Raw genomic sequence first — 12,646 nt, 5'->3', positions numbered from 1 at the left:
CAGGAGCTGGCTGGAGAGACAGAAGGGGACTGGCTGGAGATACAGGAGCTGGCTAGAGAGACAGAAGGGTGCTGGCTGGAGATAGAAGGGCTGGCTGGAGAGAAAGAAGAGGACTAGCTGGAGATACAGGAGCTGGCTGGAGAGACAGAAGGGGACTGGCTGGAGATACAGGAGCTGGCTGGAGGGACAGAAGTGTGCTGGCTGGAGATACAGGAGCTGGCTGGGGAGACAGTAGGGGACTGGCTGGAGAGACAGAAGGGGACTGGCTGGAGATACAGGAGCTGGCTGGAGAGACAGAAGGGGACTGGCTGGAAATATAGGAGCTGGCTGGAGAGACAGAAGGGTGCTGGCTGGAGATACAAGGGCTGGCTGGAGAGACAGAAGGGGACTGGCTGGAGAACAGGAGCTGGCTAGAGAGACAGAAAGGAACTGGCTGGAGATACAGGAGCAGGCTGGGGAGACAGAAGGGGACTGGCTGGATATACAGAAGCTGGCTGGAGAGACAGAAGGGGACTGGCTGGAGATACAGGAGCTGGCTGGAGAGACAGAAGGGGACTGGCTGGAGATACAGGAGCTGGCTGGAGAGACAGAAGGGGACTGGCTGGAGATACAGGAGCTGGCTGGAGAGACAGAAGGGGACTGGCTGGAGATACAGGAGCTGGCTGGAGAGACAGAAGGGGACTGGCTGGAGATACAGGAGCTGGCTGGAGAGACAGAAGGGGACTGGCTGGAGATACAGGAGCTGGCTGGAGAGACAGAAGGGGACTGGCTGGAGATACAGGAGCTGGCTGGAGAGACAGAAGGGGACTGGCTGGAGATACAGGAGCTGGCTGGAGAGACAGAAGGGGACTGGCTGGAGATACAGGAGCTGGCTGGAGAGACAGAAGGGGACTGGCTGGAGATACAGGAGCTGGCTGGAGAGACAGAAGTGTGCTTGCTGGAGATACAGGAGCTGGCTGGGGAGACAGAAGGGTACTGAAGTGACAGAGGGGGCTGACTGGAGATGCTTAAATCAAAATAACTAAGATACTAAAAAATTCACCTGTGTTGAAATATGGGCCCTCATTCCGAGTTGTTCGCTCGGTAAATTTCATCGCATTGCAGCGATTTTCCGCTTAGTGCGCATATGCAATGTCCGCACTGCGACTGCGCCAAGTAAATTTGCTATGCAGTTAGGTTTTTTACTCACGGCATTTTCATCGCTCCGGCGATCGTAATGTGATTGACAGGAAATGGGTGTTACTGGGCGGAAACACGGCGTTTTAGGGACGTGTGGAAAAAACCGCTACCGTTTCCGGAAAAAACGCAGGAGTGGCTGGAGAAACGGAGGAGTGTCTGGGCGAACGCTGGGTGTGTTTGTGACGTCAAACCAGGAACGACAAGCAGTGAACTGATCGCACAGGCAGAGTAAGTATGAAGCTACTCTGAAACTGCTAAGAGGTGTGTAATCGCAATATTGCGAATACATCGGTCGCAAATTTAAGAAGCTAAGATTCACTCCCAGTAGGCGGCGGCTTAGCGTGTGTAACTCTGCTAAAATCGCCTTGCGAGCGAACAACTCGGAATGACCTCCATGGTTCATGTATGGCTATTCTTACAACCTGGACTGTTAGTGTGGCTTGAGGACCGTGGCTGTGCACCTGTTATAGAATTATACCTGGCTGCTGTTATAGAGACACCTGCATGCACAGGTTTTATTCACAGTTGGATGTATCGCACTTTGCAGCTAGTTCAGACGCACCTGCACTTTCTTCTGCACGTGTGTCTACTTGCATTGTTTGTCTTGTAACATACACAACTTGGACTTGTGATTGCATATGACTGGTGAGCCGGGATGGGGGTTGGAGTGGGCGTGTAGACAGGGTAAGGGGCTGTGCAGACACGGCCAACATACAGTAAGCAGGGATATCACAAACTTTGTGGTTTGGGGGGGCAAGATATAATTTCATTTTGCCGCTCCTAAATCGCTGAATGTCGCCCCCTCAGAGGCAGCTGGACTTACCCACCACGCCACCTACCCGATGACAAAGTTACACAATAATAGAATAGGTGATTGAGATCTGCGCTTGTAGATATAGAGGCAGCCTATGTGGTACAATGAGCCTTCATCAAGACCCCAATTTGAGACAAAAAACAGAGAAATGCCCACACCTGGCGCCACCATACATCAATAGCAAATGAAATAGCTTACATTTGATCTAAACCGATTGGAATAGATAACCTCTTTTGTAGTTTATTACAGAGGTCCACTTTTCTCACAGAGGTAATATATCTGTAGAACTAAAATAAAACAAACATAGTGCAGCCAATTTCTTAAGGTGAAATAGAAGCAATGTTTTATTGGTTCAACTCACATATTTTATGAGTCACTCATGCATGTCATCCACCAATAAGCGTGGATCCTTAATCCCCACAGATGTCCTGATGAACTGGGGACTCAAAGGAAAAAATATAGTGCAATACTATTTCACCAAACAGGACGGTTTATTCAGACAAAAACACACTTACATAAAACATTGGGGGAAATTTACTAAGATTCGTATTTTCCAGATTCATGTCAAAGTTCAATCACGAATGACATCGACAGTGTAAAATTGCAACTTTTTGAATTGATTACGACTAATTTACTAAGCTGTCGTATTCGTGTTTTTCTTTTCTTCCGATGTCAATGTCATTCGTGGTTTTCTGCTGTATAATGCGGCCGCGTTTTTGGTTTTTTTTACGACTGCGTCACATGTCTGTTACGGCAGTGATTTAGAAATTGCTGCCGCGTTTTTAGTCCTAAGTTTCGTTTTTGTTGCGCGTCCGTGATTGGTTGTATTCGTGAAGGAGGAGTGTCTGTGCATATTACTATAAAACCGCCCCAAACACACCGCACCTCGTGGGTTTAGCTAGTGGAGAGGAGAGAGGAAGGTGTATTTGGAGTTGGTGAGTTTGGTGGAGTTTTTGGTGGATTTGGAGAGGAGTTTGGTGATTGTTGAGTGCTGTACTGTGTGTGTAAGTAGTCTTGTCATATTTGTAGTATTGTTTTTTCTCAGTTTGTCAACTTTTTTGTCCTTGTTATTTTTTTAAAGTCTTTTGTCATTGTTTGTGAGTGAGTGAGCGTGTGTGTTGGCTGTGTGGTGTGTAGTAGTAGTAGTAGTGGAGGAGTGTGTTTTGTGTTTTGATTTTTCAGTGTTTTTTGTCGTTTGTCATCATGTCAGACTCAGAGGTCAGTGTGGTGGCGGAGGTTAGTGAGGTGGAGGCTGGTAGTGAGGTGGAGGCTGTTAGTGAGGTGGAGGCTGTTAGTGAGGTGGAGGGGGGTAGTGAGAGGGAGGAGGTTAGTGAGGAGGAGGAGGAGGGGGTGCCTGTTGCTGTATTCTCCAGTGATAGTGATGGTGTTGTGGCTCCGCAGCCATGCACCACTACCAAGACTGGCAGGAATATTAAGTTCAGCTATGCTGAAAACATGGCGTTGGTGCGTGAGCTGATGAAGCACCATCGCCAATTGTTTGGTCAGGATGCTGGCAAGGTGTCCTCCCGCAGGAAGTCTGTCCTGTGGGGGCAAGTAATAGTTGCCGTCAATAGTGAGGGTGTGGTGACGCGGACTGAGGACACGTGAGGTTCTATGACATAAAGCGGCGTGTCAAGGCCAAGATGGCCAAAGAGGCAAAATCTGCCCGAAAAACCGGAGGTGGCCCCCCTTTCCGGGCAACCTATCGGGACTGGGAGGAGCCTGTGCGGGCATTGATTCCTGCAGAAGTGGTGTCTGCTACTCATGTCCGGGATTCGGACCGACCCACGCAGGATGGTGAGTTTGATTTGTTATATTTTTATTTAAATGTCCTCTAAATGTTTTTGTAATCATTTTTTAAGGGTAAAGGATGCAAAAATTGTTGGTCAGATATTGCAGGCCTATGCACCCTTAAGGTGTGTTTGTGTTTAGAAATTGCATTTTCCATCTTGCCTTGGCTGTTTTTTTTTCTAAATTTTGCGCTAAAACAGGTGCAATGCCTGCTGGTATGTGTATTTGCCATAATAATTTTGCGATATTGCTTGGACATCGGTGTTGTATCTAATTGTATTTTTTATTTTTTGATTTATTTTCTTCCTAAAAAAGGTTCTATTAATTCAACATTACATTTTGGTAACATTTGCAAGTAGTCAATCTATGCAATATCTGACGCATAATTCTCAAATGTTACAGATTTATTTTGTGCAACACCATGTACATTTTGATATACACCACAAATTAAGGAAGCACGAAGATCTTAATCAGAAATTAGTTTATTTTCGAATACCTAATAGATGGTTACAGTACACTAAGGCTTTGCAGTTGTAATTTTTACACAAAGCATGGTAATAATGTTTGCTCCACTTTCTCAACAGTCCGACAGACCAGCCGGCCAGACAGGCCTCACACAACTCAGGATGATGCTGGGATTGCAGGTAAGACTTCACTGTAGTCACATATTCTGCAAACACATAGAAGTACAAAATATTAATGTTTATATATTCTCATAGGTTCTGCTTCTGTAAGCCGACCTCCTGTAAGGTGCCCATCACAGGGCTCGGGCCACTTACCCAGGAGGCCAAGTAAGACACGGCGTCTTGGCACGGAATCTGCGGCTCCATCTTCCCCACCCAGGCGGCGCATTTCTGCAGTGTCACCCCAGCCACCACTGGCACTATTGGCGAGTCCACAGAGTGATGAGCCCCGATCACCTCAGTTATCTGGTGAGTCAAAACAGAAACTAAACACATAGCAAATAATCTACACAGTACAGTTACTATGTTGTGAGTTTGATTTGAGATTACATGTTTGCCATAACAAGCAATGTGATGTTACGTCTTCAATTGCTAAAGGTTAAAATGCATAATTTTTCAAGGTCTTAGTGGTTGATATCGCCAACATCATTTAAAAAAAAACAACATACATTTGTTAAAATTTAGGACACACACGTGCACATTAAAATAAATATAAAAACAAATAAAAACTTAAAAAAAAAAACACCCTCCACAACATTATAGTGTTCACACATCTCCCCTGTCCGGTATGTAGACTGCTTACTTGCTCCGCTCCTCTGGACTATCCAGGTAAGCAGTCTATATCGTGGCCAGGGGAGGTGACATAACACTGTAATGCTGTGGAGGGGAGGTAGTTAGGTGAGGATTACTCAAGTCTGTCTATGTGCACGCCTGTGATGGTATATATGTTTTTGGCGAAAAAACACATTATAAGTTTAGAAAAACAACTCTAAAAACTATACAAATGGAGTATTATGAATGTAGTAATGTGTAGAACTAGCAAATAAATTATTTGAAAAATAAACATTGCATGTTGGCCACCCCATACAGAGCCCAGCTTGATGGCCGACGTGGACCAGCAGGGACAAGACCAACAGGCAACCATCACACTGCAACTTACACCTGTTGACCCGAGCCAGCCAATACAGCTGCAGGATATCCCCCAAGCCTCCATGAGTCCACAACTGGCACAAGCTCCACCCCAAACACAAATACCAGATGACTTTTGGGCCAGTTGGACAAGCCAACAGGCCCAAAGCAATGCCAGCCTGACCGCACATACCCAACACCTTGCCAGTCTGCCCCATCATCTACCGCGCATTAGTCGCAACTCGGGCAGACTGATTGTACAAGTAGGCCGAATCGCAACATCGATGGAGCAAATAAGGGCTGACAACAACCAAATGCTGGCTCATTTAACGCGCATCATTGATGAGCAACAGCGCCATCAGCAGGCACTCGTTCAACTCATTCAGCACAACCAGGTGGTGAATGAGTCGTTATCCCGGATTGTAGCCAGCCACACTGCAACCAACACTCAACTGATTGCAAGCCTTAATAATTTGAGCAACAACATAACATTGATGGCAGCTCAACAAGTGACCTCCAGCTCTGGGACCACGACCCCTATCCAAACGCCAGTAACCTCCCCTGTTCGGCGTTCCTCCAGAGCACGTGCCAGTGAGCCAGCACAAAGCACAGCACCCAGCACACACAAGCGAAAAAAATAACAATTTTGACAAATGTAATTTTCACAATAAAAATTTGGATTTGACAAACACACAACTTCCTGTGTCCGTCTCAAACATTGTAGAAGCTGCTATGTATGTATTAATGTTTTTCATGGGTAATGACTGAAAATGTATTTATAACATAAACTAAGTACAATGTACACACCACTATAAACAACAAACAGTAAGTAACAAAACACACAATAGAAAGTATTGCAAAGTGTTTAGTCAAGGATAATTACATCCTACAAAAACTTACCTGAAAAATACCGCAGGATCACTTCTTGCCGTACCTGCCTCCCTACATATGTACTCACACTGTCACCAGATGGTTCTAACTCCTCTGCTTGCTGACTGCTTTCTCCTTCATCATGTGCCAGATGTTGACTTAAACACAGATTATGGAGAAAACAGCAGCAGAACACAATTCTAGTCACCTTTGAGGGACTATACAACAAAAGGCCTGCAGATTTATCCAGACACCGAAACCGTGACTTCAGCACACCAAAACATCTTTCTATCACATTCCGCGTAGCCTTATGTGCATGATTGTAACTGTGTTCAGCAGGAGAATCAGGTAGGGACAATGGAGTAAGGAGCCAAGAGTAGCAGCCGTAACCCCCATCACCTGAAAAACAGATATAGTCAACATTAGTACATGTGTTAGATTATTCTTTCCCCTACTCAAAACTACAGTTTGTGGTTAAAAGACATACACACAAAACATTTTAAACATACCCAACAGCCAGCCATCAGGCATTTGTCCGGCCTCAAATTTATCGAAGAGCGATGACTGACTGAGGATGAAGGAGTCATGGCAGCCACCAGGGTAACCTGCAACAACACTCATAATTTTAAAGTTTGCATCACAGACCACCTGGACATTAGTTGATTGTGCCAGATGTCTATTTGTATATATGTATTGCCGGCCCCTAGGTGATCTCAGCTGAACGTGTGTGCAATCTATGGCCCCCAGCACATTGGGCATGCCAGCAAGCTCATAGAAAGCTACCCTGACAGCACGCCACTCCGACTCCTCGGTAGGGAAGCAGATTGAGGCATTAATGTGTGGATCCAACACATCCAAAACCTGAGTGGACATTAAAGAAGCTAAGGTGAGTGTCATGTTAGGTATTCTATACAATACTGTGTTGTTTGTACTTACAGAAGCAACACTTAGACATAACCGCATATGTATTTTTAGACTCACCTGATTCAAATATCTGGAAAAGGTGGGCTGTGAGATACCAATGACGTCGCCTGCCACAGCCTGGAAGCTCCCAGTAGCCATAAAGTGTAACACAGCCAGGAGTTTGTGTAGGCCTGAGACAGAGCGAGAGCGTGCTGTCTCAGGGTCTAGGCCCAGTTTGACAAGGTCATACAGGTGGAAAATGTTGGTTCTATTTAAGCGGAACATCTGTATGACCCTATCATCGGACAATGCGTTTAAGTTTAAACGCCCTCTAAAAAAACGAGGCTGGCGCAGCCTCCGCGGCACCTGGACAACCTGTTGACCATGTTCACTTACCTGGGCCTGATTCCTGGAAGCCTCATGGAGCAGTCTAAGGTATCCCACAGCAAACATAAATTCATTGGCACACACCACAGCCGCCATTTCAGAGTGAGAGAAGTTCAGAATGTGCCTGGGACACTTTTATAGGGCCAAACATTCAGGTGTGAGTAATGGATAATTGAGTACACATGTAAACACGCTTTTTAAATGCTGGCGCGTTTTTTTTTAGGAATTTTTTACGATTTGTAATTTTTCGCGGCCGCAAATGCATTTTCACGGCAGCAATTACAATTACGAATGGTTAGTAAATGACCGAGATTCATATCTAAACAGGCGTAATTTGACCGATGGTGTATTCATTCGTGATTTTTAACTTGAACTTCCAAAATATTACGAATGACCACATCACTGCCGTGATTTGAGTTTAGTAAATTACCGAGATGACACTTTGATGAAAAAACGGCATCTCGGTCAAAATCGGGAGCTTAGTAAATTTACCCCATAGAATTAAAAGCATATCACCCAATTAGGGTCCTGGAACGCCTCCTCACTAACAGAGCCAGCTGTATTGGGTCACCTGTATGGGGTCCAGATGGTTAGAGCCAAGGCTCTGTTAGTGAGGAGGCGTTCCAGGACCCTAATTGGGTGATATGCTTTTAATTTTATGTTTTATGTAAGTGTGTTTTTGTCTGAATAAACCGTCCTGTTTGGTGAAATAGTATTGCACTATATTTTTTCCTTTGAGTCCCCAGTTCATCAGGACATCTGTGGGGATTAAGGATCCACGCTTATTGGTGGATGACATGCATGAGTGACTCATAAAATATGTGAGTTGAACCAATAAAACATTGCTTCTATTTCACCTTAAGAAATTGGCTGCACTATGGCCCTCATTCCGAGTTGTTCGCTCGGTATTTTTCATCGCATCGCAGTGAGAATTCTCTTAGTGCGCATGCGTAATGTTCGCACTGCGCATGCGTCAAGTAACTTTACTAAGAAGAAAGTAATTTTACTCACGGCTTTTTCGTCGCTCCGGAGAACGCATTGTGATTGACAGGAAATGGGTGTTACTGGGCGGATGTACGGCGTTTTAGGGGCGTGTGGCAGGAAACGCTACCGTTTCCGGAAAAAACGCAGGCGTGTCTGGAGAAACGGTGGGAGTGCTTGGGCGAACGCTGGGTGTGTTTATGACGTCAGCCGGGACCGAAAAGCACTGAATTGATCGCACAGGCAGAGTAAGTCTGGAGTTACTCAGAAACTGCTAACTCGGTTTTGATCGCAATATTGCGAATACATCGGTCGCACATTTAAGATGTTTAGATTCACTCCCAGTAGGCGGCGGCTTAGCGTGTGTAACTCTGCTATAATCGCCTTGCGAGCGAACAACTCGGAATGAGGGCCAATGTTTGTTTTATTTTAGTTCTACAGATATATTACCTCTGTGAGAAAAGTGGACCTCTGTAATAAACTACAAAAGAGGTTATCTATTCCAATCGGTTTAGATCAAATGTAAGCTATTTCATTTGCTATTGATGTATGGTGGCGCCAGGTGTGGGCATTTCTCTGTTTTTTGCCCGATGACAAAGTTATCTGTCTATAACCGCGCTTGCGTGCGACCCGTTTATCCTATGAATCGCGGGTTCTTACGCAGTGCACGTGTGTGGTCATGGGTACGCTAGTTGTAGCAATTGACTTGCGATTGCCGCGGCTAGCGGCATAGCTGAGGAAGGACAGATCTGTATGTATTATAGATCTATCTATCTATCTATCTATCTATCTATCTCTAAATACATACACAGACATTTATATAAAAATCACCATAGAGGACACTATGGGGGTCATTCTGACCTGTTCGTTCGCTGCTTTTTGTCACAGCAATGCAAACGGGTCCCTACTGCGCATGCCAGACGGTCGAAGGCCGTAGCAGGGCTGCGATCGCCTCTGCCTGACAGGCAGAGACGATCGCTGGGCGGGAGGGGGTGGAATGGCGGTATTTGGCCGCCATTTTGTGGGAGTGGTCCGGCCAACGCAGGCATGGACGGACCGAACGGCGGGCGGGCCGCAGCGGCTGCGTGACGTCACACGCAGCTGCTGCGGGCCAGGGAGTGATGAGTAGCTCCTGGCCAGCACGCTAAAGCTGTGCTGGTCGGGAGCTACTCTTGAAGTGCAAAGGATCCGCCGCTGTGCGATGCCTTTGCACTTCTGCGGGGGGAAGGGGGGCAGCACCGACATGCGGGACGGGATAGCGCTGTGCTGGGTGTCTCCCCGCATGTCAGTGTGAATGATCGTAGATGTGCTAAATTTAGCACAGCTACGATCAGCTCGGAATGACCCCCTATTGGGAATGCAGATAATAGTGTATTAGAAGAAAAATATAACATTAAGGGGCTCATTTACTGTTTATTGAGGTTTACATTCGATAAATAGAATTTCTTATTCAGAAATTAAGGCAATAAAAAATTAATTTCTGGCCAGATGTATTAAAAATCACATCCAGGGACAGGATCCCTTCTCAGCAATGTGTAAATGTAAGTGATCGCATCAGGGATCATTTTATGCTGCGGCCCTACTGCACACGCGTGGCTATTACAGCAGATGCGCCTGCGGCTGTTACCAGGGAGGGATCCGAACAATCCCTCTCCCTGTACATTGTGTGATATCTAGCCCGTAGACTACAATGGCTAACGCCATCGCTATTGCAATGGTAAATGGGGAGAGCGCAGCAGATATCAAAGATATACAATTTGTGGGAAATCAACTGAAAAATCCGGATACTCTTTAAATTATTATTATTATTATCCTTTATTTATATGGTGCCACAAGGGTTCCGCAGCGCCCAATTACAGAGTACATAAACAAATAATCAAACAGGAAAACAGCGACTTACAGTTGACGACAGTATAGGACAAGTACAGGGTAACTAAACATAGTTACATCAGCAGATGACACTGGAATAAGTATCAGGTGGCAGAAGACTGATGGATTTGGTGCAGTGGAAGATTATTAAAGTAAGACAAAGGATAAGCACATGAGGGAAGAGGGCCCTGCTCGTGAGAGCTTACATTCTAAAGGGGAGGGGTAGACACAGACAGGGGTGACACAGATGGGGTACATAGAGAGCGTAGAACAGAGGGTTAGGATGAGATTTGGCTGGGTTTGGTGAAGAAGTGGGTCTTGAGAGCCCGTTTGAAGTTTTGTAGAGGTGGAGAGTCTGAGGGGGAGAGGTAGGGAATTCCAGAGAAGTGGTGCAGCACGTGAAAGATGTAGGTATATCTGGATTTTTCAGGTAATTTCCCATAAAATGTGTATAATTAATATGCCACAAAAACATAACTGTAACATGTGAGTGACTTTATGTAGAAGATGAAGAAACAGGATCCACTTCTAGATCACACCCTGGCAGAGGCTGTGCATGGAGGGGAATGAGACTTTACGGGGTACACTTTCAGCTGAACCTGGTTGGAAATGGGGTGAGAGAAGGCGGTGGGGGGACAAAGGGAAGCTGAGGGGGAAGAGAGGAGGAACATGTGAAGTTGGAGGTGAGAAGGGCTCAGCAATGGTCCCAGAAGTTGGGCCATCCAACAATAACTAGCCACACACTGTAGGGGCTGGTGCCGGGTGCTGGGGGCAGTAGGGCCCTGGAGGTGGACGGAGAAGGGCTGTGGGGAGGGAGGAGGTAAAGCAGCCAGAAATGGGATTATATCCATCCTGACACTGCCCGTATTAACTGTAGAAGGTGACCCAGTACTTTGACTGGTGCCTCTCAAATATTTGGAGTGGGTGGGTGTGGGTGAGCCGCCCCCCCCTTGCTCCTCCGATTCCAGTGCCTATGAGAGTAAGGGATGTCTTCCTGGAGGGACCTGACTTGCGGATACTGACACACTGCTGCAAGATGAAAACGGCTGATGATGATGATGACGGACGCAGGGCTGCATCTAATACCGCTTTCACATCGCTAATGCCATATCCCACCCGGTAAAAGAAACGTGTCCTTACCGGGTGGGAACCGGCATTTGCTCCCTTCTGCTGGCTTTCCGACCCGGCAATATACCGGGTCGGTTGCCATAGCAGCGGGGGGGGCGCAGCAGCAGCAGGGGCGGGGGTGGAGGCGGCGCTGGGAGATGAGCTCATCTCCTGCGCTGCCTCTCCCTATGCTGTGAATGGGAACCGTGTTGCATCGACGCGGCTCCCATTCACACTGCACCTGACCCGGTATTCAACCCGGGTATAATCCTTCTTTTATACCTGGTTGAATTACCGGGTCAGGCGACCCGCTAATTCTCAGAAAGTGCTTTCACATCGCACACTGACCCATGTCGACACGGCAATATGCCGTGTCGATACCGGGTTATTTGTGCGATGTGAAAGGGGTATAAGTTTCTAAAGCACCCCCCCCCCCCCCCTAAATGCAAACAGCGTGAAACTACAGGAACTGTGTTTTAATAGTCAAATTACTCTGCCTTGATTACTCATTTAGCACAAATAAAGCCTCATACTCTGCTGGGAAAGGGGAAGTCTGATTATATATTTTTGAATGTTGATATTAATTTTTTATTTTTTTTATTTGGGTCTTGTTCGCTTAGCAAATGCTCCAAGGTACTTGGGTACTTACCATCAGCCGTACACGGACAATGGCCCTCATTCCGAGTTGTTCGCTCGCAAGGCGAATGTAGCAGAGTTACACACGCTAAGCCGCCGCCTACTGGGAGTGTATCTTAGCTTCTTAAAAGTGCGACCGATGTATTCGCAATATTGCGATCACAAACGAGTTAGCAGTTTCTGAGTAGCTTCAGACTTACTCTGCCTGTGCGATCAGTTCAGTGCTTTTCGTTCCTGGTTGACGTCATAAACACACCCAGCGTTCGCCCAGGCACTCCCACCGTTTCCCCGGCCACTCCTGCGTTTTTTCCGGAAACGGTAGCGTTTTCAGCCACACGCCCCTAAAACGCTGTGTTTCCGCCCAGTAACACCCATTTCCTGTCAATCACAATGCGATCGCCGGAGCGATGAAAAAGCCGTGAGTAAAAATACTTTCTTCATAGTAAAGTTACTTGGCGCAGTCGCAGTGCGAACATTGCGCATGCGCACTGAGCGGAATTTCACTGCGATGCGATGA

The sequence above is a fragment of the Pseudophryne corroboree genome, chromosome 7 (assembly GCF_028390025.1).
Source record: "Pseudophryne corroboree isolate aPseCor3 chromosome 7, aPseCor3.hap2, whole genome shotgun sequence".
In the NCBI taxonomy this organism is placed as follows: Eukaryota; Metazoa; Chordata; class Amphibia; order Anura; family Myobatrachidae; genus Pseudophryne; species Pseudophryne corroboree.
This window is presented reverse-complemented; position numbering follows the sequence as displayed.